The sequence below is a fragment of the Oncorhynchus mykiss genome, chromosome 15 (genome assembly GCF_057628025.1).
Source record: "Oncorhynchus mykiss isolate SJ-2025 chromosome 15, ASM5762802v1, whole genome shotgun sequence".
NCBI lineage: Eukaryota > Metazoa > Chordata > Actinopteri > Salmoniformes > Salmonidae > Oncorhynchus > Oncorhynchus mykiss.
Window position 1 is genome coordinate 26450870 of NC_143036.1, and position 24980 is coordinate 26475849.

General features: G+C 41.1%; 1 long non-coding RNA gene and 1 pseudogene across 1 annotated transcript; one reads left to right on the forward strand and one right to left on the reverse strand.

Annotated features, from left to right (window-relative positions):
* Positions 1-428: 428 nt before the first annotated feature.
* On the reverse strand, positions 429-10172 carry LOC149977428 (uncharacterized; annotated as a pseudogene).
* A 7103-nt stretch (positions 10173-17275) lies between these two features.
* LOC118938913 (uncharacterized) lies at positions 17276-18741 on the forward strand. Its single transcript, XR_005036308.2, has 2 exons — positions 17276-17372; positions 17959-18741. It is a non-coding gene; the product is annotated as an uncharacterized LOC118938913 (long non-coding RNA).
* The last annotated feature ends 6239 nt before the right edge of the window (positions 18742-24980 follow it).

Genomic DNA, 24980 nt, shown 5'->3' on the forward strand with positions numbered 1-24980 from the left:
AACATGACTAACACTTACCATGCTGCATTTTGGTCCTCCTCTCCTTCCACCAACGAAAAGCGTCACAGTCTTTTGATGAACGAAAACATGTTCTATCATAGTAGCTCAAAATTGATCAGAAATTACTACTCTGCTTTGCTCTTTGCAATTTTGTTTTTTGTTCTTCCTCCTCCTTGTACCCCTATTTTTACAGTACTGTACCCTGCATCTCACAAACTTGTCCTTTGTCTCTGTGATACTGTAATTCTTGTTCTTTGTTGATATGAACCTGCAACCAGTCAAAATCTATTGAGCAGTCAGTATTGTTAATAAATGGAAAGCACAATGTTCAGGGCCATACAATTTGTCCATTGCACAGTATACAGCCTACAATGCACTGTACTACAGTATACAATACTAAAAGGGACAAAAATCAAAGGAACATGTGATCAATGTGCTTCTTCTTGTCTTTGAGCTGGGTCAGGCCAGAGCACTTCGTCGACATCACAAGCAATATTGTCCCTCCTGAGGCAACGGGGGAAGGAGCCTCTTGTGTGCCGTTTCCAGCCCTGACATGAGTCTTCACCTATCTCACCACAGGCTAAATCCATGGCTTGCAGCAGATTTACTCTGGTGTAGGGTTGTCTATCATACACTTTCCATCTCCAAGAGGAGAAAAACTCCTCAATCGGATTCAGGAAAGGAGAGTATGTAGGGAGGTACAAGTTCATAAACTGCCCATTGATGTTAAACCATTCCCTTACCTGAGCAGCTCGGTGGAAACTGACATTGTCCCACACTATCACATAGGTGGGAATGGGATTCTCATTTAGCTCTTGATCCTGCTGCTCTTGAACCTGCTGCTCAAATAAAATATCTCTTAGATTGGCAATAAATCTTAGAAGGTGCTGGGTGTTATATGGCCCGAGTGTAACATGGTGGTGTGAAACACCATGGTTGCTGATAGCACCACAGATTGTGACATTGCCACCTCGTTGACCAGGGACTTCAACAATGGCCCGCTGTCCAATCATGTTTCGGCCTCTCCTTCTCCTCTTTGTTAGATTAAAGCCTGCTTCATCGACAAAGATGAACTCATGGGGTCTGTCCAAGGATTCCAAGTCAAATATTGTCTGTGTAGAAATACACTATACTGTATGTAGGATTTTGTGAGTCGTACAGATACAGTGCTATACTGTAGAGTACAATTAGGCTTCTGATTCACATACATTGTATGTACTGAAGAGTAATGTAATTCACATAGTATGTGTTAGTACTGTAGACAATCTGGATTACAGTAAATGTTTCTGAATGTACACTTACTTGCACATACTGAGCTCGCAATTCTTTCACCCTTGGTGAGTTGCGCTCAAAAGGTACTCTGTATACTTGTTCCATTCGCATCCTTTAACGATGGAGGACACGGTCAATTGTGTTAATGCTCACACTGTCGATTCCCTGGAAGTGTGTGTTGTCATTTATCACTATTTCCTGGATTTCACTTAGTCGTATTGCATTATCTTGAAGGACCATGCCAACTATAACGGCCTCTTGCTCCCGAGTGAATATAGCTGTCCTTCCACCTGCATGTGGCAGCCTTGCAATTCTACAAAAAGTAGTTGTGTAGTTACAACACATATTCATGCAGTACAATACATACAGTGATTAACTTTACAAATGTCTATTGAAACAGCTGCATATAGTGTAGTACAGTAAATTTGCAATTGCAAAAATACAGTAGTATCCTGTACCTGTTCTCTTCTCTGAATGTCCTTACTATGGTGGACACAGAAAATCAGCTCAAATTGGGTTGCACTCTAAGTCCTGCCTCCCTCATTGTCAGTCCATGGACAAGAACATGGTCTATAACGGTTGCTTGAATTTCATCAGATATTTCCACTCTTTGTCTTCCTCTTCGTCCTCCTCTTCCCCTTTCTTGCCCTCCTCCTCCTCGTCGCCCACCTTGCTTCTTCTATCCATTCTCAGACTTTCTCATTCCCACCTTCAACAACCTGTTTGCTCTCTGAACTGGCTTATATTGGTCGTGTCGCATCATTTGAAACAGGTTAAATCAATTTTGAGTGGTTGTGTTCAATCAATTACATGTGTTCTCTATTTGTATTCGATTGTTGCCACTTGTGTTTACCAGTATGGATGACATGTGCATTAGAGTGACGAATGTGTTTTGAGAATGAGAATGTGTTTAGAGTTTTGCTGAAATGTCTAAGTGAGATCTCCAAATTGTGTTTTACCATGTGAAATGGTTTAAGGTATTGACAACAGACTGCATAATTAGCTAAATGAGTCCAGGCAACTGAGAACTTTGCTCAGCCAATGGGTTTTTAGTGTTTTAGCAATTGAGAAAAACTGTGAAATCACCGGTCACCAAGAGCGTCGCTTTTGGATGAGCATTTCTTATTTTCTTTTCTTCTTTGCTTATGGCCCTGTACAGCTCGTTGAGTGGGGTTTGTGGTGGTAAATAGGCAGCTATGAAAAATATAAATAGTATGGTCTACAACTTATCATGAGGTATTCTAACTCATGTGAGCAGCACCTTGAGACTTCCTTAATAACAACGAGCTGTTAACAAAGAGTAAAACACCCCGCCCCTTGATGTTACCCGATACTGCAGTTCTGTCCTGCCGATATGTAGAAAAAACAGCTAGATGTGCATTATCCATGTCCTTGTTCAGCCAAGTTTCAGAGAATCATAGGATATTACAATTCTTCAGGTCCCGTTGATAGGATAGTCTCGAACGGAGCTTGTCCAGTTTGTTCTCTAGTGATTGTTTATTCACCAACAGAACAGAGGACATTGGGGGTTTATTTACTTGGCGCCGTAGTTTCAACAGGGTGCCTGCACGTCAGCTTCTTTATCGCTGTCTCTTTCTCTTCCAGTTGTTGGTCATTAGGGTCTAGTCCGGGGTGAGCAGTATGTCCTGCGCAGTCGACTCATTGAAGTAGAAATCTTCATCCAAATCGCGGTTAGTGATCGCTGTTCTGATGTCCCGAAGCTCTTTTCAGTTAAATGAAAACGGTGGCAGAAACGTTATGTTTTAAGAAAAAGTTAAGATCAGCAACAACAACAAAAAACACAACATAGAAGAATTTGTCAGGAGCCCGTAAAACGACCGCTATACATTCCAGCGCCATTCTGTTAGATAAAGCCTACATGAATTCTATCTACTTTTGAAACACATGCTGTGCCCTAGAATCTTATAATCCTTTAAAGACACTGCTTATTTAAAAATCTAAAAGGTTGATTGAAGTTACAAACTCCTTTGTGGAATATTATGATTCTACATTGTGTAAAAACACTATTTTCAGTTTGCACTAGAAACAATCTGTTTTCTTTCTACTAATTAAGGCTGGAAATGGCCAGGGACTGAATGGTATGTATTGTGATTCGAACAATTCTATATGCATTGCGATTCGATGCTGACATTTTATTGCGATTTGATGTTCCAAACAAATTGTTCACCAAATTGCTCAAAATGCTCATATGCTGCAGAGGGACAAGAGAGAGCCATGATAAAACGTGTTTTGATCAGTCATGGTAATAAAAGTCCAGACAAATGTTGGCTTACCATTGTTAAAATTCAAAAGGCACTCGCACAAATATTTAGGAGCAGATGAGACCAAAATGGTCTCACTTTAGAGCCCTGTGTGCTGATGATTCTCTGTGTCAGGTTATCAAGGGTGCTCTACAGAACAAGGTGAAGATCATGACGAAGAGCTCCTCTATAGATCTCGTCACCCAGACAGACCATAAGGTGGAGAAAATCATCATCCTTTCTGTCAAGGAGAAGTTCCCCACACACCGTTATGTTAGTTTTTTTTATGTATTATTTCCCCGTCTTTCTGTGGATCATCTATATTGGAGAGGAGTCAGTAGCAGCTGGAGTGGCCTTTGTGTATACAAACAACTGCAAATGGATCATCAACCCTGTGGATGGCACCACAAACTTTGCACATTGGTAAGATCTCTCTATAGCCACTACTATCTTTTAGAACTTTGTAACATATCATACTGTAGCTACTGGTCAGATATTAGTTGTCATTAGATATTGTGTTGATGGTTCACTATGAATGTTAAGGTTTCCATTTGTAGCGGTGTCCATTGGCTTTGCTGTCAATAAACAGGTAAGTTGTTGGGGAATAATCAGAATTAGTTGGTAACATAGGTAAGATGTTTTATATTCATCATATGTTTTTAAGTTACTTCTCAACTTCTCAACTTCTCATCAGAATGTATGATACTGTGGCGGGGTTGCAGTATCTATTCTATGTCAAGACTAAGTTACTTGGGCCGGAGAAAGGGGAGAGGTCAAGCGTGTATCTCTTGGCTCCACAATGTCTGTGAGCCAGTCAGTGTGTCTCTGTGATCTTGTCAAGATAGGATGGATTTGATATATGGCTCTGTATATGGAGGATTTGTTTATGGTTCTGAGTTTGAGAAAAGAACATAGTTTAGGAGACAGAGCTGAACGATAAATTATGCCTATGCTGTCTGGCTCTGTGTGTCTCTGCTATAAAGGATCTCAGTTGCAATGTGTAAGGGACTCTCAGAGAATGCATTGATAGACACTGAATTGATCTGAGAGTCACAGGGTTGTGATAGAGCTCATATAATTAAAGATGGACTTTGATAACTAAGTCTGACTTGTGTGTGGTTTGCTCTCATGATTTGGTAAATAGAGGAAATTTCCACGACAAAGTTCACACCTATAACTGATGCAATTAAATTAATATGCAATTCATTAAGTGAACAATTCTAAAACCATTCCTGCTTGTTACTAATGGTAAGCCCAATCACTGATAGCAGTTGCAACAGTGCTTATTGTAACAGGGTGGATATTGCCTGTTAATAGTCAACCCTTTGTGCCCTATCTTTCTCAACATTTTCATAGTGAAAAGAGCTGTTCAAAGTGCAACATTTACCATAAACCCTACATAATCTGGCATCATGATTTAATTTGAAACGTTTCTTCAAAGAGTGGTGCAGTGGTCTAAGGCACTGCCTCTCCATGCTAGAGGCGTCACTACAGACCCTGGTTTAATTCCAGGATGTATCTCAACCGGCCGTGATTGGGAGTCCCATAGGGCGGTGCACAATTGGCCCAGCGTAGTCCGGGGTAGGCCGTCATTGTAAATAAGAATTTGTTCTTAACCGACTTGCTTAGGTAAATAAAGGTTACATTTCAAAAAATAATGAGGCAACTATTTATGTATTGCTCAGTTTACTATACTCGTGCTAAATTATTGTCCCTTTATAATGCACATTGTTGAAGGAAATGTTCACATTTTTTAAAATCATGCTGAATGATTATCCCCCTAGAGTCAATTGACTCACCGATTCATCTATCTAAGTAACATAATAAAATAATCTCCATCAAAATCTGTCAGTTTAAAATAGAGATGTCTGTTTTTTTGCATTGGCTGCGTCTCAATTCGCCTATGGCAACCTTCCGCATCTGTTGTGGGTGGTGGCCGAGCTACAGCTGTGTTTGTCAGACCATGAGACATCCCAAATATCGGTCTTCTCATGGACACATCTGTAGCGTCTGAACGGTTTGGCCTATTATGACCACTCTATGGAAAGGGGAGATTCAACCCCCAAAAGTGTCACGGGGTTCATCTGAAAAAAATAAATGGAAGTATGGACGTAGCATTGTGCGTACCCAAAAAGGGGTTATATATCTGTAAAACATTTTTTTCTTCCATTTTCTACATTATAGAATAATAGTGAAGACATGAAATAACTATGAAATAACACATATGGAATAATGTAGTAACCAATTTTTTATATATATTTTTTTTTACAAATTTGAGATTCTTCAAAGTAGCCAACCTTTAACTTGATGACAGCTTTGCACACTTGGCATTCTCTCAAACAGCTTCATGAGGCAGTCACCTGGAATGCATTTCAATTAACAGGTGTGCCTTGTTGCAATCCTGTTAACGGGATGATATGACAACAGCCAGTGAAAGTGCAGGGCGCCAAATTCAAAAACAACAGAAATCTCATAATTAAAATTCCTCAAACATACATGTATTTTATACCATTTTAAAGGTAGTCTTGTTGTTAATCCCACCACAGTGTCCGATTTCAAATAGGCTTTACGGCGAAAGCACCACAAACGATTATGTTAGGTCACCACCAAACCACAATAAAAACAGCAATATTCCCAGCCAAAGAGAGGAGTCACAAAAAGCACAAATAAAGATAAAATGAATCACTAACCTTTGATGATCTTCATCAGATGACACTCACATGACTTCATGTTACACAATACATATGTATGTTTTGTTTGATAAAGTTCATATTTATATAAAAAAATCTGAGTTTACATTGGCGCGTTACATTCACTAGTTCCAAAAACATCCAGTGATTTTGGATAGCCACATGGATTCAACAGAAATACTCATCATAAATGTAGATGATAATACAAGATATACACATGGAATTATAGATATACCTGTCCTTAATGCAACCGCTGTGTCAGATTTCAAGGAAACTTTACGGAAAAAGAAAACCTGAGATGGCGCTCAGAACAATAGTCAAATTAGCCGCCATGTTGGAGTCAACAGAAACCAGAAATGACATGATAAATGTTCCCTTACCTTTGACGATCTTCACCAGAATGCACTCCCAGGAATCCCAGGTCCACAATAAATGTTTGTTTTGTTCGATAATGTCCGTTATTTATGTCCAAATACCTTCTTTTGTTTGCGTGTTTGGTATACATATCCAAACGCTCGTTCTGGTCGAGCGTTACTTCGGACAAAAACTTTAAAAAGTTATAAACCCAGGTTGAAGAAACGTTTAAAACTAAGTACAGAATCAATCATTAGGATGTTTTTATCATATATCTTCAATAAAGTTCCAACCGGAGAATTCTTTTGTGTCTTGAGGAGCAACGGAATGCAAGTGGATATCATCTGGAATGCGCATGACCAGAAAATGGCTGACTGCCAGACACCTGTTCATTCTGTTCTTATTCAGTCCCACAACACAGTAGAAGCCTCATTCATATTTATATAGACGGTTGACATCTAGTGGAAGCCCTAGGAAGTGCAACTTAATTCATATCTCAAGGGGATTTCAATGGGAACTGTGTTGAAAACCTACCAACCTCAGATTTCTCACTTCCTGTTTTGATTTCTCCTCAGGTTTTTGCCTGCCATATGAGTTATGTTATACTCACAGACATCATTCAAACAGTTTTAGAAACTTCAGAGTGTTTTCTATTCAATGCTAATAATAATATGCTTATATTCGTAACAGGGACTGAGGAGCGGGCCGTTTACTCTGGGCACCTTTCATCCAAGCTACTCAATACTGCCCCTGCAGCCATAAGAAGTTAAAGTTAATTTGTGGAATTTCTTTCCTTCTTAATGCGTTTGAGCCAATCAGTTTTGCCGTGACAAGGTATGGGTGGTATACAGAAGACAGCCCTATTTGGTAAAAGACAGAGTCCATATTATGGCAAAAACAGCTCAAAAAAGCAAAGAGAAACAACAGTCCATCATTACTTTATTAAGACATGAAGGTCATTCAATCTGGAAAATGTAAAGAACTTTGAAAGTTTCTTCAAGTGCAGTCGCAAAAACCATCAAGTGCTATGAAGAATGCCACAGGAAAGGAAGACCCAGAGTTATCTCTGCTGCATAGGATAAGTTCATTTGAGGTACCAGCCTCAGAAATTGCTGCCCAAATAAATGCAGACACATCTCAGCATCAACTGTTCAGAGGAGACCACGTGAATCAGGCCTTCATGGTCGAATTGCTGAAAAGAAACCACTACTAAGAGACCAATAAGACCAATAAGACCAATAAGAAGAAGAGACTTGCTTGGGCCAAGAAATACGAGCACGAGCATCAGACCAGTGGAAATCTGTCCTTTGGACTGATGAGTCCAAATTTGATATTTTTGGTTCCAACTGGTGTGTCGTTGTGAGATTCAGAGTAGGTGAACGGATGATCTCGGCATGTGTGATTTCTACCGTGAAGCATGGAGGAGGAGGTGTGATGGCGTGGGGTGTTTTTCCGGTGACACTGTCTGTGATTTATTTAGATGTCACACCCATATCCGTTTCACCTGTCCTTGTGCTTGTCTCCACCCCCTCCAGGTGTTGCCCATCTTCCCTACTTATCCTTTGGGTATTTATACCTGTGTTTTCTGTCTGTCTGTGCCAGTTTGTCTTGTTTGTAAAGCTTACCAGTGTTTGTCCTGTCAGCTTCTGTCTTTTCCAAGCTTCTCTTTTTCTTGTCCTCCTGATTTTTGACCCTTGCCTGTCCTGACCCTGTACCCGCCGCCTGACCACTCTGCCTGTCCTTGACCCTGAGCCTGACTGCTGTCCTGTACCTTTGCTTCTACTCTGGATTATCGACCCCTGCCTGCCTTGACCTGTCGTTTGCCTGCCCCTGTTGTTACAACAAACATTGCTACTTCACACAGTCTGCACTTGGGTCTTGCCTTGATACCTGATATTAGAATTCAAGGCAAACTTAACCAACATGGCTACCACAGCATTCTGCAGCAATACACCATCCCATCGGGTTTGTGCTTAGTGGGACTATCATTTGTTTTTCAACAGAACAATCATCAAACACACCTCCAGGCTGTGTAAGGGCTATTTGACCAAGAAGGAGAGTGATGGAGTGCTGCATCAGATGACTTTGCCTCCACAATCACCCGACCTTAACCCAATTGAGATGGTTTGGGATGAGTTGGACCGCAGAGTGAAGGAAAAGCAGCCAAGTGCTCAGAATATGTTGGAACTCCTTCAAGAGTGTTGGAAAAACACTCCAGGTGAAGCTGGTTGAGAGAATGCTAAGAGTGTGCAAAATTGTCATCAAGGCAAAGGGTTGCTACTAAGAATCTAAAATATATGTTGATTTGTTTAACACTGTCACACCCTGACCATAGTTTGCTTTGTATGCTTCTATGTTTTGTTTGGTCAGGGTGTAAACTGAGTGGGCATTCTATGTTGTGTGTCTAGTTTGTCTGTTTCTGTGTTTGGCCTGATATGGTTCTCAATCAGAGGCAGGTGTTAGTCCTTGTCTCTGATTGGGAACCATATTTAGGTAGCCTGTTTGGTGTTGGGGTTTGTGGGTGATTGTTCCTGTCTTTGCACCAGATAGGGCTGTGTTGGTTTTTCACATTTCTTGTTTTGTTAGTCTATTCATGTATAGTTTCTTTATTAAAGAACCATGAATAATAACCACGCTGCGTTTTGGTCCACCTCTCCTTCGACACAAGAAAACCGTTACAAAACACTTTCTTTTTTACTGCATGATTCCATGTCTTTTTTTCAGAGTTTTGATGTCTTCACTATTATTGTACAATGTAGAACATGGTAAATGATTCAATATGTTTCTATGGGCTATAGTTGTAAAAGCCAAATTCAACATTTATGCAAATATTTTTTATATATATATATTTTTCTCCTAAAATTCAAAATCAAATGAGGTTTACAGTATTTACTGCACTAAAATGTCACTCTGTAAGTGTTACATTTATTACAGTGTCTTATCACGGTGGCGATTCCCTTTCCACCAGTCAACGTCAGTACATCATACTATGGGAAGTCACACTCTCGCAACTTCAGTTAAAGGATCTACAATCACGCCTGACAGGCTTGGATTCATTCCTTAAATTATTCCTCTCTTCATCTTGTTGTGAACAGGAACGATTCACGCCACTAAAATAAACAATTGGAACGCAAGACTGTCAAACATGGCGCCAACTAAACTATCCCTAAGAGTGGTAGAGCGTGCTCACCGCCTGAATGTTGTGTACGGAAGTTTGTATGGCTCTCATAAGTTTCCGTATCACAAACAATTTGTTATTCTTAGAATGTCTTGGCCTGGCTATACCAAAAAGTAAGATGGCCAATGCGACCGAAACAATGAAGGCTAACCAGGTTCAGGTTCGCGGCAATGCCCCAATTAATTAAAATTGTTGTCTTGTATGTCTCGGCTCGGTGCCCTTGGTCGAATCACTTTGTGAGACTAGCGGACAGCTGGCATTGTTCCCCTACTAATCCACGGCACAGGTTCTGTTGGCAATTGTGTGGCATTCTTTTGGGGCTTGGTGGTTCCGATTCCGACTATCTCTCCTGGATGCCCATACCACGGCTGAGTCTGAGTTGCGGGTAGCGGAGATGGTTTGAGTCATTGGACGCATTCCGTGGTGTTCACATTGTCAATCTTCCCAGGGTATGAGTAATACATTGGGCCATTCACTCTCTGTCCACAGGGGAACCCTCCCCATAGGTGGCGCATTACTGGGATACATTTCTGATTCCTGCCTGTAGCTCACCAATCCCTATAAAGTAGGTGTCTAGTGATACAGGTTATGGACCCTGTAGGCGATTTGTCGTCGGTAGCAGAGTCGAGGGAACTAGCAGGGTTGGACACGACCCTGTTGTTTTCCCATACACAGTCTCTGTGGTTCATATGAACCCCGAAATGAGCTGTCTTCCTCCAGCTCTGCGCTTTTTATTCCTTGGAATTAGAGTTGATTACGAATTGCCCCTGTCTGTTACCACAGAAGGGGTCTATTTTTCAGATCTGTCTGTCCCATTCCCAGCTAGATTACAAGGCACTTTGTCGCCAGTAGGCTGCCTATGGCTGGTCAGTAGGGTAACCTCCATGATAACATTGTGACAACAGGCTAGTTGTTACAACAGTACCCCCAGGTGGCACATAAACACAGTTTTTTCAAGATGAAAAGTGTCGCTTCTCCACGGTTGTCAAGAATGATGGTTATTTTTCCATTTCCAATCTCTCTGTCCACAAGGTGGCGTCCCGCCTCTTCAGATGGCATTACATGGGAGGCTCACGCTCCGCTCCGACCAATGGCGCGCATGCGCAGTGTGGCCCTGGATTATGCGAACAGTGACTTTGGGATACACGCAACAACTCAGCGCATTCCGCTTCTGGGTCTCGAGCTAGACACTCGCTTATAAAGCTTTTTTATCCATATGGAGAGTGTTCGGGTTCCGGCTCTGCTTAGCCAAATTTCGTCTTGGTCACACAATGTGTTTTCAACAGTGCCTACTCCTACTGGGGGTGATGGCTTCTGTGATAGAAGTCGTTCCCTGGGGCTAATGTTGATGCGGCCCTTCCAGCACTGAGGGCTAGCCACTCACCTTGACTCATCGCGCAGCCTAAGCCGGTTGCTTTGTGTGGGCCATGGCCCATCGATGGGACCCTCTTCTATTGTGAGGGGGCTCCCATGGGTTGAGATGTATCACGACAGACGCTTTTGTAATAACTTGTCTTGGTTGGGTTCATGTGAGTGACTGATTGCTTGCACAAAGGAGGAAACCACAATAGCACTCCCAAGCAATTTGGCATTATGCCCAGAATATTGTTTTGGGACTAGATAAGTGATACAAGGTCTCAGCTTTGAGGGAAGAAGCCTTGTGAGGTATCAGTCAGTCACATGCAGGAACCAACGTCAATAATGAATAATGTAAATCATGCTTATAACTTGTTTGTGTAGCAGTATAAAAGGACTGATAGGGAACGCCCCCTTTCCGAGTTTTCATCATGCTTGTACTGAGTTTGTGAACCTCTCTGCATGTTAAATAAAGATTGCTTCGTTTACTTTGACTTTGAGTCCTTAGTGTTGAATTTCAACGACAGGCTCGAGACTGTCTGAGTAGGTGGGGCGGGGCTGAGTGTGGGTGTATTTTTCCAAATTCAACAGACATGCATCGTATTAACCAGACTTATAGTAGCTAATTTCCAATTTGTTTAATTTCTTTGAACATTAAATAGAATAGGAATGGAGTTTTAGGCCTACTCAGGATGGTTATAGGCAGACTATCACATTGGCCCTATACCGTAGACCAGTGGCTCTCAACTGGTTTTGCATGGGGACCCAAATTTGGGTCGTCAAACCCAAATTTGACGACCCAATATTATGGACTATTGTTGATTACATTTTATAATGTTGTATTGCAGTTGCCTTCTTGGGCAGGTTTCACTTGCAAAATAGACTCTGTCTCAATTATGGTGTTAATGAAGTCATTACACAGCCATGTCACCTGGGGTGGCATTGGATTAGTAACCAAAATGTTGTAAGATCAAATCCCTGAGCTCACAAGGTAAACATCTGTCATTCTACCCCTGAATAAGGCAGTTAAACCACTGTTCCTAGGCCGTCATTGTAAATAAGAATTTTTCTTTACTGACTTTCCTAGTTAAATAAAGGTTTAAAAAAATTCACTGAGAAAACATTTATTATCAATTCAAGAGAAGAAGCCATTAAATTAGGCGACCAGTTCAGGAGTGGGGTGTAATAAATTATCAGACTCAGAACATGAAATCAAAACCAGCCCAATAATGTTAATGAACAGTAACACATACCAGTCCAATTATGTTAATGAACAGTAACACATACCAGTCCAATAATGTTAATAAACAGTAACACATCCCAGTCCAATAATGTTAATGAACAGTAACACATACCAGTCCAATAATGTTAATGAACTGTAACACATACCAGTCCAATTATGTTAATGAACAGTAACACATACCAGTCCAATAATGTTAATAAACAGTAACACATCCCAGTCCAATAATGTTAATGAACAGTAACACATACCAGTCCAATAATGTTAATGAACTGTAACACATACCAGTCCAATTATGTTAATGAACTGTAACACATACCTGTTTAAAATTGAAAAAACAACTATCATTAGGAATTCTTAATTCTTACGCCCGTTATTGTATTGGTCAAAGTGCAGCGCGAAAACCCTCTGTCCGAATTTAGCTAGACATTTCACAACTGCCGACGCACTGCACGTGGAAAGTCAACAACAATAAGGGGTACTTGCGGTATCCTTTCAAAATATAGTATCGGTGCTACGGTTACCTTTCAAAATAATATTGATTTGATTTGATTTTTCATGCACAAGTCCCTCAACCCCTTAAAATCCTCCCGCGACACCTATGTGGGTTGCGACCCCCCCAGTTCAGAATAACGGCCTTAGACCATCTAGCCCATCTATCCTATTTAAAAAGAACTGAAACAGAAACAGATAATTTGCTTCCATTTAAACATATTTATTAGTGAAACCAAAGTGCTGTAACATATACAGTACAAAATAAATCAGATAACCTAGTACACAGACCAAAACTTTTCAAATGTTCAAATTAAAAGCATATTGCACTGAAAAACATGGACAGTTGGTTACATCACAAATTCTATACAATTGACAGCAACATAATAAACTAAAGCACTGAACATTAGGAATTTGATCAGAGTTACTGCTAAGGCTTGAGCCATACATTCAATAATAAAATAGCTAGGTATTCTAGCCTAAAAAACTAAAACAATCCATATGTTCAAATAAAAAGACCTGATTAACATGACATCAATAACATAGCCACATCCCGAGTCCCCCGTACCGACACATTCCGAGTCCCCGGTACCGACACATCCCGAGTCCCCCGTACCGACACATTCCGAGTCCCCGGTACCGACACAATCAGAAATCAAAAGATGGTTTAGTATTTAGTTTAAAAGCTCTGACTAAGGCCAAGAAAACAATAAACACTTTTTAATGAGAAAACAGTAATCCATTTTGGGTTAAAAAAAACCAAACATGTAGCCTGTGATGCAATACTTGTGATCATTTTACGGAGAACAAAAACTACTTAGCCTACATTTGAACACCACTGCATCTTCCCAATTAAGTAGCCTAGCTTAGTTGTCTAAAATGTTAATTTTTGTAACACAACACAATGCCAAAGATGTGTCAAGTTGAGGGAGCGTGCAATTGGCATGCCTACTGCAGGAATGTCCAGAGCTATCACCAGAGAATTGGATGTTAATTTCTTCACCATGAGCAGCCGCCAACGTTGTTTTACAGAATTTGGCAGTACGTCCAACCGGTCTCACAACTGCAGACCTAGCGGGCATCATGTGGGTGAGTGTCATGTGGGTGAGCGGTTTGCTGATGTCAACGTTGTGAATGGTGGCGGTGGGGTTATGACAGTGGAGACTCCTCAGAGGAGGAAGGGGAGGACCATCCTCCTCAGTGATTTACATTAAAATAAATATAGTGAAACATTAAAAATATGATCCTTTTTAGGTAAAACTGTACAAAATACATTCACATGTCACCAAATAATTTATTAAAACACACTGTTTTACAGGTCTAAAGTAGCCTCAACAGCACTCTGTAGGGTAGCACCATGGTTTAGCCAGAGGACAGCTAGCTTCCATCCCGCTCTGGGTACATTGACTTCAATATAAAGCCTAGGAGGTTCATGGTTCTCACCCTCTTCCGTAGACTTCCACAGTAATTATGACAACTTCCAGAGGACATCCTCCAACCTATCAGAGCTCTTGCAGAATGAACTGACATGAACTGACATGTTGTCCCTCCAATCAAAGGATCAGAGAATGAATCTAGTACTGAAAGCATAAACTACAGCTAGCTAGCACTGCATATCATGTGATGAGTTGTTGACTCCAAGAGAAAGACAATAGTTGAACAGTTTTGAACAGATTAATTTCTTCAAAAATGAAGGAAGAGCAAGAGGGAGAGAGAGAGCTAGCTATATTTCTTGCATTTGTTTCACTTACTTAGCTAGCAAATGCAGCTAGCTAGTTTAGCCTACTCAAACACCCGCCTCAAACAGAGGGATGCTATGTTAGCTAGCTGGCTATGACTATCTAACACTTGAACTCTCCAAGTCAAGGTTTTACAAATGTAATGCCACCAGGGCCTGCCGGTGTAACAGTTAAACTGCCTACTAAACTGTACTGCAGGATTGTAGCGGGTTTACTAATGCTTTAGTTATATACGCTATGTTGACTATTGAGTTGCTTTAACTAATATGGTGTCACAGCATCATCGGATTGAGCTTGTTGTCATTGCAGGAAATCTCAACGCTGTGTGTTACAGTGAAGACATCCTCCTCTCTCATGTGGTACCCTTCCTGCAGGCTCATCCTGACATGACCCTCCAGCATGACATTGCCACCAGCCATACTGCTCGTTCTGGGCATGATTTCCTGCCAGACAGGAATGTCAGTGTTCTGCCATGGCCAGCGAAGAGCCCGGATCTCAATCCCATTGAGCACGTCTGGGACCTGTTGGATCGGAGGGTGAATGCTAGGACCATTCCCCCCAGAAGTGTCCGGGAACTTGCAGGTGCCTTGGTGGAAGAGTGGGGTAACATCTCACAGCAAGAACTGGCAAATCTGGTGCAGTCCATGAGGAGGAGATGCACTGCAGTACTTAATGCAGCTGGGGGCCACACCAGATACTGACTGTTATTTTTGATTTTGACCCCCTTTGTTCCTTGACACATTATTCCATTTCTGTTAGTCACATATCTGTGAAACTTGTTCAGTTTTTGTCTCAGTTGTTGAATCTTGTTATGCTCATACAAATATTTACACGTTAAGTTTGCTGAAAATAAACGCAGTTGACAGTGCAAGGACGTTTCTATTTTTGTTGAGTTTATGACCAGCAGATGCATATCTGTATACCACTCCTAATTAATTAATTCAAATTGTCTTATATGAACTGTAACACAATAACATTTCTGAAATTGTTACATGTTGCTTTTGTATTTTTGTTCAGCACATTTCTTCATACTGAGAATGCGTTATGCGCAATTGCGTTGTTTCGCGTTATTGGTTAATTCCGCTAGCACATCCCCATATCTAATTGATCAGCTGTTGTCAAAACCGAAATTAGATTAGTATGACGTCATGGCATTTAATGTATACTACATTTTCGAAATGTCACATACTATAACACTTTTTTTTTGTTGCATGGGTAGTATGGGTATTTGGATACTTCGTCTTGCTCCCTCCTAACCTCGGCTAGCTCCCTATTGCTGGGGAGCAGTGCGCACATGCTCTCGCTTTGGGCTACACATGTCCCCAGTTGACTCAACTCGGGTGCAGATATTTAATCCAGGTGGGACCCTCTCTCTCAGGAGTGGAGACTACACCCAGGTATGGGACATTTTTTGGGGGGCAAACATAGATCTTTATTGCATTGCGAGAAAAATTGCAGTGTCGTATATATTTCTCGATGAGGGACCAGAGTGCCCGCTCTGGCGGGAAACCAATGGCCTCAAACCCTCCTTTATGTGTTAACACCAGTGATTCTGATTTAGCTCACATTGGGAGAGGGAGCGCCTGGAGGGCTTTTAGGCAGGAATCCTTCGCAACTCCCGTTGCGCAGGTTTAGCAAGCGAGGCCGGCCAGAGATTTTGGTTTTGGAGGCCCACTTTGAGCCTCTGGAGGAGGTGGAGTCGGTAGATCTGAAGATCCTCTCCTACTAAACCTACCCGTTAAACATCCCTGCGCATTGCTTTGCCCTTGGCTAAACGTGTTGGATCCTACCTGTACACCCTTCCTGTGCTCAGTTCGCCCCTGAGTGACTAAGGTGAAGTTGTGTCCATATTCGTCTTTCACCCTGAAATTCATGGCTATGTCCTTCAGGCACTTCGCTTTTGAGGTATTTATCTTTTCGCCTCCTCCTTTTGCTTCTCCTTTTGCTTCTCCTTTTGCTTCTGAAGAGCAACAGAGGTTACATGCCCTGTGTCTGGTGCAAGATTTAATAACGTATATTGAACGGATTATCCAGTTATGTAACCATCCTTTTGTCTGTTTCGCTAATCCAGCTCCTGGCAGGGTGCTCTTTAAACATCGTCTCTCCCACTGGATAGTGGAGGCTATCCCTCTGGCATATATCAGCAAGGGGCAAGGGTTACCTAGCGGTGTGTGTTCCCACTCCACCAACGGTCTGGCAGCGTCTTGAGCGTTGTTTAAAGCAGGTTTCCCAAACTCGGTCCTGCCCCCCCCCCCCCCTGGGTGCAAGTTTTGGTTTTTGCCCTATCACTACCACTCCACGGCTAGTTCAAATAGCCAACTCATCATCAGGCTTTGATTATTTGAATCAGCTGTATAGTACTAAGACTAAGACTTGCGCCCAGCGGGGGCCGCAGGACCAAGATTGTGAAGCCCTGGTTTAAAAGGTTGACTATAGGAGATGTTTTTTCTGCGGCGAGTTGGGCATCACCACACACTTTTGTGATGTTTTATCACTTGGATGTCACTGCTCCCAGTGTGCCTACAGCTGGGACAGGAGAAAGTCCCTAGGCAGGCGCCTTATGCGTAATACCCAGACTGCAGCAGTATTCGAAAACAGAACATAATTTTATCATTATTCTTAGGTATAGCATCTAACAGATATTGCACAAGCTAATACAAACATAGACAATGTGTGTTTCATTTCTTTGTTGCAGAGATAAAGAAGTTGATGATCATCAGTGAGCTGGGTTCTAACAGCCAGAGACGGTGATCAAGATCTTCTCCGCTATGCAGAAGATTCTGTGCATGGGTGAGTGCTGCTGAGGCACCAGTCTCCCTCTACACTCATCATCCTTTGGATTCCCTAACCTTGCCAACCTACACTGCCGTCCAATCATGAGGCCAAACATACAGGAACTGTTCTCCCTAGTTGTTGAGGTCAAAGTAAAAAAAAAAGAAAAAGGTATATCTCATAAAGTCATGATTTGTACACCACAAGTGAATATTGTTTGCAGATGTTCTTAACCAGAGTGACTTAACTGCTAGACTACCTGAATAGTCTGGAATATGTTAGTAATTAAGGTCTTAATTAACACCCAATCCTCCTCCTTTCTTTGTCAGTGATACAGACAATCAACCGTAATAACTACTGAGTGTGAGGAATTGGCAATAAAATATTGTTGATTACATTTGTTGATAACATTTGCCGATCTTTGTCCATTTACACAATTTTGACAGTGTATTTATGCCCTTTTAATTGTTTACCATATATTTGCTGTCTTTGAGTAGAAAACCTGTAATTCTGTGTAGTATTTAAACGCTGAGTAGAAAACCTGTAATTCTGTGTAGTACTTAAACGCTGTAAATATGTGTGAATATGTGTATTGTCCATCCAGGAAGAAGAATGCTTTCAGCCAACAACAAACCATCGCCGACCGTATCATTCAGAAGATAGGACATCGCTCCAGCGAAAATGGGATGACGCTCCAAAGGAGAAGAAGTCACAATGCTCTATCTTGATCTTTTTCAGATATTTGCTTATGCCGGTAAAGGTCCACATTCCAATGGTTAAAAGTCAGTATCACTTCATACCTAGCCTGATCCCAGATCTGTTTGTGCTCTTGACAAACCCATTGCTCATTGGCGTGACAATGTGACAAGGAGTTGGCATGACAGCACAAACAGACTGGCACTCAGGCTACTTCAAACCCATTGTGAACCAACAGTCTTGTGTTGATGTCAGAGTTTACAATGCCAAGCAGCCTCATGTCTTCAATCCACAAGGGGCATTATATAAAAACTTGAATTGTGTGTTTCCATACTAAATGTTCATGGTTTTCCCATGTGTATTAATGTGTAGGCCTACTGGTATGTCACGTTCTGACCTTAGTTCCTTTATTATGTCTTTGTTTTAGTTTGGTCAGGGCGTGAGTTGGGGTGGGTAGTCTATGTTCTTTTTTCTATGTTGTGGTTTTGTGTTTGGCCTGGTATGGTATGGTTCTCAATCAGAGGCAGGTGTCGTTCGTTGTCTCTGATTGAGAATCATACCTAGGTAGCCTTTTCCCACCTGTGTTTTGTGGGTGATTATTTTCTGTTTAGTGTTTCTGTTTTAGTTTTCGTTTATTTCACGTTGTTATTTTGTATTTTCAGTGTTCAGTAAAATAAACATCATGAACACATACCACGCTGCACATTGGTCCGACATTTCATAATCCTCGTCAGAGGAGGACGAAGAATTCCGTTACATGGTACTTCTCACAGAAAGACCTGAATGAAGATAGCATATCACAGTGACCATAGGAACACTGTTCCTTTTTTTTCGCAAGATAAAAAAATGGATTGCATTATAACTTACTTAACTTTGCAGAAGGCTTATTCATCATAATTTAAATTGTCAAATGTATCTCACTTTATCCGCCACCAATTTATATCAACTACCTGGAAGTTTAGAATTGGGTTGTTACTTTATCTTTCCAATTGTTAAATTGGCCAAGTTCAGGGAAATGTATTTAATTAAAAGTTGACAAAGTTATATAGACTCAGGTGTGTTTTGGAGGCAGTCATACACGGTTAAATATTGATGAGTGTGCTGCCAATCCTCAGGAAATGTCTGGAACAAAGTTAGTGTAATGCTCAAGCTGTTGGCCAAGGAGGTTGATTATTTCTTGGAACAGCAGACAGATACAGTATACCAACCGAGATGGAATCTTTTGAGATAGAGGCTCAATTTATTGAAGACTCCCCAAAAGCAGATTGAATAAACAGTGGCCTACAGTACTTCCCAGGGTTATTGTTGAAATTGTATTTTTTACCTATAAGTACCATCAATGTTTACGAGAAAGTAGACATTTTTCTATCAACAAGTCATCTGACCTTCATCCACCCCAGGCCATGTTATGACAAGTATTTCTACTTTGAATAAGAGGGACATTTTTTAATCTCAATGTAATAGTTATTGTAATTTATCATTTAAACAGTGCATCTGTTTGCTCAATGTTTTCTATCTTACTTAAATGTTATTATCTGATGTCATCGAAATCCTCATGAGTGTAATACCCTGACGACACCGCTCGCGTCGCATGTGCGAGCGTTGCAAAATAAATGTAGGAATCTATGTTATTCAATTATTGCACCCACACTGCTCGTGCGCGCCAACGAGTGTTTGTGTTGCCAAGGGCTAAAATAGAAGTCATTCCTATTTCTGACGCAGATCACGCTGCAAGTTCTGCCTCTCCCGTCTCCTCATTGGTTTATAGAAGCAGGTACCCACGTGCCATCTTCTCATTGGTTATACCCACATGGGTGATTGATAGACTAACTGTTTTGCCGGTTGTCGTGGTAATACTATGAAAGTGTAGATGCCAATCACCATATAAGTTCAAAGATGAAAAAGCATGGAAGGAGGAGAGATGACTAGAAACTATTTAGTTGACTGTTTTATGTGTGAATTAATTGTCGGAGTAGAGGACCTTGTGCATTTGAGGTAAAATAACAACTCAATGTTTATATCCCAGGACAAATTTACTAGCAACAGCAAGCTAGCTAAATAGGACAAATTAGCTAGCAAGTGCAAGTTAACTAGCTAAATTGCCGTACATGTTTAATGCTTTTCGACCTGTCCTCAAATTAATGTCATTGGTTCAGAGTTTGTTTTGATATTTTAACCTGTGTGTCGTGATCACGTTTGGTGTAGGGGGACAAAATACATTTATGCACGATAGCGCACGATGGCGCACGCGCGCAGCCGCTTTGGGTTCCGTGTAAGTACCTTCATCAAGAAGAAAGCAATTATTTTCACAAAGTGTACTAAATGTTCAATACAACCTCTATGCGTTAGAGCATTTGGTCTGCAGAGAGATAATTGAGATTGATTACATTTGAAAATATAAAGTCAGCATTGCCGTTGGAGCTCTGCTATTTTTGCCAGTGCTCTCATCCTTGGCACGGTCACTAATATTAGTATTTTTAGTCTTTCAAATCTCAGATATTTGCTTATTTGACTCGCACAGTGAGCTTCCAACCACTAGAGGACAGTAGTATATCAGCCATTTTGAATGGTACCAAAAAGCTGACGTTACATTAGTAATTTAGCTTGCAGTATTTTTTTAGGAATAATTAAATTATTATGAATTATCCTTGTGGAGTTATCATTAGTTTCAGTCATAATCATTAGGTATAAATGACATTGCATCTTCTGAAGTTCTTCAAAGCTGCTGAGTCGACTGGTTTTCTGCCCTGAGGTTGAAACTGAGAGGACAGAGAGAGAGAGAGAGAGAGAGAGAGAGAGACAGAGAGAGAGAGAGAGAGAGAGAGATAGAAAGAGAGGGGGAGGGAAGCTCTTATGAAATTAAACTATACTGAACAAAAATATAAATGCAATACGTAAGGTGTTGGTCCCATGTTTCATGAGCTGAATAAAAGATCCCAGAAATGTTCCATATACAAAAAGCTTATTTCTCTCAAATTGTGTGCACAAATTAGTTTACATCCCTGTAGGTGAATATTTTTTCTTTGCCAAGATAATCCATCCACCTGACAGGTATGGCATATCAAGAAGATGATTAAACAGCATGCTCATTACACAGGTACACCTTGTGTTGTGGAAAATAAAAGCCCACTTTAAAATGTGCCGTTTTGTCATACAACACAATGCCACAGATGTCTCAAGTTTTGAGGGATCATGTAATTGGCATGCTGACTGCAGAGCTGTTGCCAGAGAATGTAATGTTCATTTCTCTACCATAAGCCGACTCCAACATCGTTTTAGAGAATTTGGCAGTACGTCCAACTGGCCTCGCAACCGCAAGAACACCTGTAAGCACCCCAGCCCAGGACTTCCACATCCGATAACTTCACCTGTGGACTCATACGAGACCAGCCACCCGAAAAGCTGATGAAACTGTAGGTTTGCACAACCAAATAATTTCTGCGCAAACGGTCAGAAACCGTCTCAGTGATGCTCATCTGCATGCTCATCATCCTCACCAGGTTCTTGACCTGACTGCAGTTTGGCATCGGAACCGACAGTGTTGCAAATGGTCACCTTTGATGGCCACTGGCATGCAGGAGAATGGATGAATCCCGGTTTCACCTGTACTGTGCAGATGGCAGACAAAGTGTATGGCGCTGTGTGGGTTAGCGGTTTACTGATGTCAGTGTTGTGAACAGAGTGCCCCACTATGGTAGTGGGGTTATGGTATGGGCAGGAATAAGCTACGGACAATGAACACAATTGCATTTTATTAATGCCAATTTGAATATACAGAGATACCGTGACGAGATCCTGAGGCCCATTGTCACTCCATTCATCGGTCACCATCATCTCATGTTTCAGCATGATAATGCATGGCCCCATGTCGCAAGGATCTGTACACAATTCCTGGAAGCTGAAAATGTCTCATGTCACCCATTGAGCATGTTCGGGATGCTCAGGATCGACGTGTACAACAGCTTTTTCCAGTCCCGGCCAATATCCTGCAACTTCGCACAGCCATTGAAGAGGAGTCGGGCGAACATTCCATAGCGAAACAAATAATAAATAATGAAATATAGAAGGGCTCCCAAATTGATAGACATATGTTCACTTACTCATTACAAGCAAAGCAAACTTAATTGTAACACACAACAACAAAGCAGACTGCCCTTGGCCATAAAACTCTGGACAAATCTGCAACTGCACATTTGTATTAAAATATGCTTTGAATGAGGAGATTGATGGACATGGTAAGTAATAGTTTAGAAATCTAAATTAGTTAACTGCAGCATGCTCACTATTCCTTGCCCTTGATTTTAATATATGAATGTTTTCACGTTTGAGTCTATCTACCAGTTGTTGATGTCTCTCTGTAGTGCAGATGAAGTCTATGATGCCGCAACAGAGATGTTGCATGTCTTTCAAATGACAAATCCAATTTCATTGATCAGAGAAATTCCAACCCCAAAACTCAGCAGTGGTTTATCAAGAGAGTCAGATGACTGCTATAGTTAATCACTTCAAGATGTGATGCAGGTGTTTTCTATTCAGTGTTTTATAATAAAATGGAAATGGTGTTTTAGTAAAGACAATATTTATTTAATTGAGGCAATCGGGTTGTGGTAAATGTGTTATATTGAATACCTGTGTATTGGTGGAGTTGGTAATTGCTTGATGATAAAGCATAACATTTCCTCAGTGTCTCTAATCTACCCATTTAATGCAGATGTTGCACACACAAATACAACAGAAAAATGACTAACAGGTCAAAGCAGTTAAGGATCTTCTTACAATTAACTCCCGATCAATGACGCTGTAAGAAGCAGCAAAAAAAACACCTGCCGAAAAAGACGAGAAAAGAAAAGAAGAAAAAACAATGGGATTAGAAGCAAAAACAGTCAGTCAGAGGACGAGGAGAAAGCGCCCAGCAAAGTCCAATGCAGGGAATGTGCTAAGAGCCCATCTTTCTGCTTCAGTGGACCCCAAAAACAAAGCGGGCAGGCCGTGGCAGACTTTAGGTCCTAGTGGGCATGCAGTAGAAAAAACAGAGTTAGCACCAACTCACAAATAATCGAGAGAGAGGAGAAAGGCAATTAACAATGTTATACCTCTTCTCATTATCCGAGATCAGCCCAACTGATTCTCAGTTGCTTACGATGTCCTTCAGATCACACAATTAAACAAAAACCACAGTGCTACAGTAGACTCCTCATTTTGGTGACTTACTGGAGCGAATGAAGGCTATGTACTGGACTTGAACCCTGTGACCCTATTTTTTCCATTACCTTACTTTGTTAGTCACTTGCTTTGGCCAATCTGTTTTTTTGTTGTTGGCAGGGTCATTGATATGCTAAGTATCTAACCACTGAGACCAAGCCAAATGAATTAGCTTGTCCTGGCTACCAGCCAGCCAGGCTTGGGGCTCACATAGTCCCCTTTGTATTTGGTTCTACATTTTTGTTTGTTTGAAATCTGGTTGAAAAGTTGAAAGGGCTATTGATTTGTCCCTATAGTGCTTTACGATAGGATGAGTTGATATATAACTATCTTTGAGTGTCAGTAAATGATTCATCATCTCATTGTAATCAAGTCCAGTTCAATTAATCATGTTCCTTCAGTGCATAGAGCATCAAGTCTTTAACCCTAAAGAGATACATATTGTTTTTCTAGATTGATGTGAGTTTAGTCATTGATATGACAAACCCCCAAACATTCATACATACTAAAGTAGTACATAGAAAAAATGCAATAACTACCGCCTTGGTAGTCGTCCTTGTCGTTATGTGGATTGTCATGCCTACGTCTTTGGTCTCAGTGCAATTCCTTTGATGTGTTAATGCATGGCGTGTTTGCTTAAGTGGTCCATCTTGCCTCCATGTTGATGAATCATTCTCCTTTGTCTCGTCAATCCGCCATTATCGATTCCTTTAAACAAATGCTGCCTTTGCTTTTTAAACCTGAGATTTAATTACATCTATTGGAGCTGTTTTTTTTTCTTCAAAGTGAACACACTTTTGGCACGATTGAACTTTTGCTCCTCTTCTAATCGACCAACCAATTTCCCCCTTGTCACCACCTCACTAGATAAGAGGCAGCATCAGAAGAGACGTCCCAGCACCTCTGGAAGAGTACAGTATGACATCAGAAAGGGGCTCACCACCACAGTTAGCCACCATACTACAGGAAGACAGGGGTACTGTGTTACCCTCTAATGCAACACACCATCTCCATCGAATTTCCACGTGTGATTCAAGTTGTTTGAAATGTTAGGAGGAGGAATCAATAGGATCCACTGGCACTAGCTAGCAATTAGCCGTTAGAGCTGTCACGTTTGTTTGGCCGGGGGTGGCAGACAGACCAAACAAAAATTAAGTCGGAAGTGAATGCTTCCTATATACGAAAGTCATTTCATTATTAATAACTGAGCAAAGAAAACTCACATCACTCTGATCCAGCTCCCATCGCAGCCCAATGTGCTGCACACTCCATTGCCAATTTTTTAATAGGATGGGATTGTGTTCATGAAACTAGAGCAGAGGTAAGACTACACAAGAGTTTAGAATAGGGCTCTTTCCTCTTAATTAGAAAAAGTAAGGGGAGGAGGGGATATTCCCGTTGAACAATGCTTGAGTTGATACCCATTTTGTTCAAGCTGGGCTGAAGCCTGTTTGGGTGCAACTTTTTAACGCGTGAGTTGTATTTGTCTCACAGATATTGTCCTACATCTGCTGTTCTACTCACAGATGAGCTTTTACCTTCTGCATTTTACTCCCTGTTGTGGTAACTGTGCTGAATTGTGAAATATATTTGTGTAAAATGAGTGCTATTCAAAAGAGAAAATATAGAATCATGCCAGAAGGTATTTGTTCCAAGCTTTGTCAGCGGTGAGTTAGACCTCTCCGGACAATAAGTAGTCACCCATAAACTCAGCCCTTGTGTGGGTGG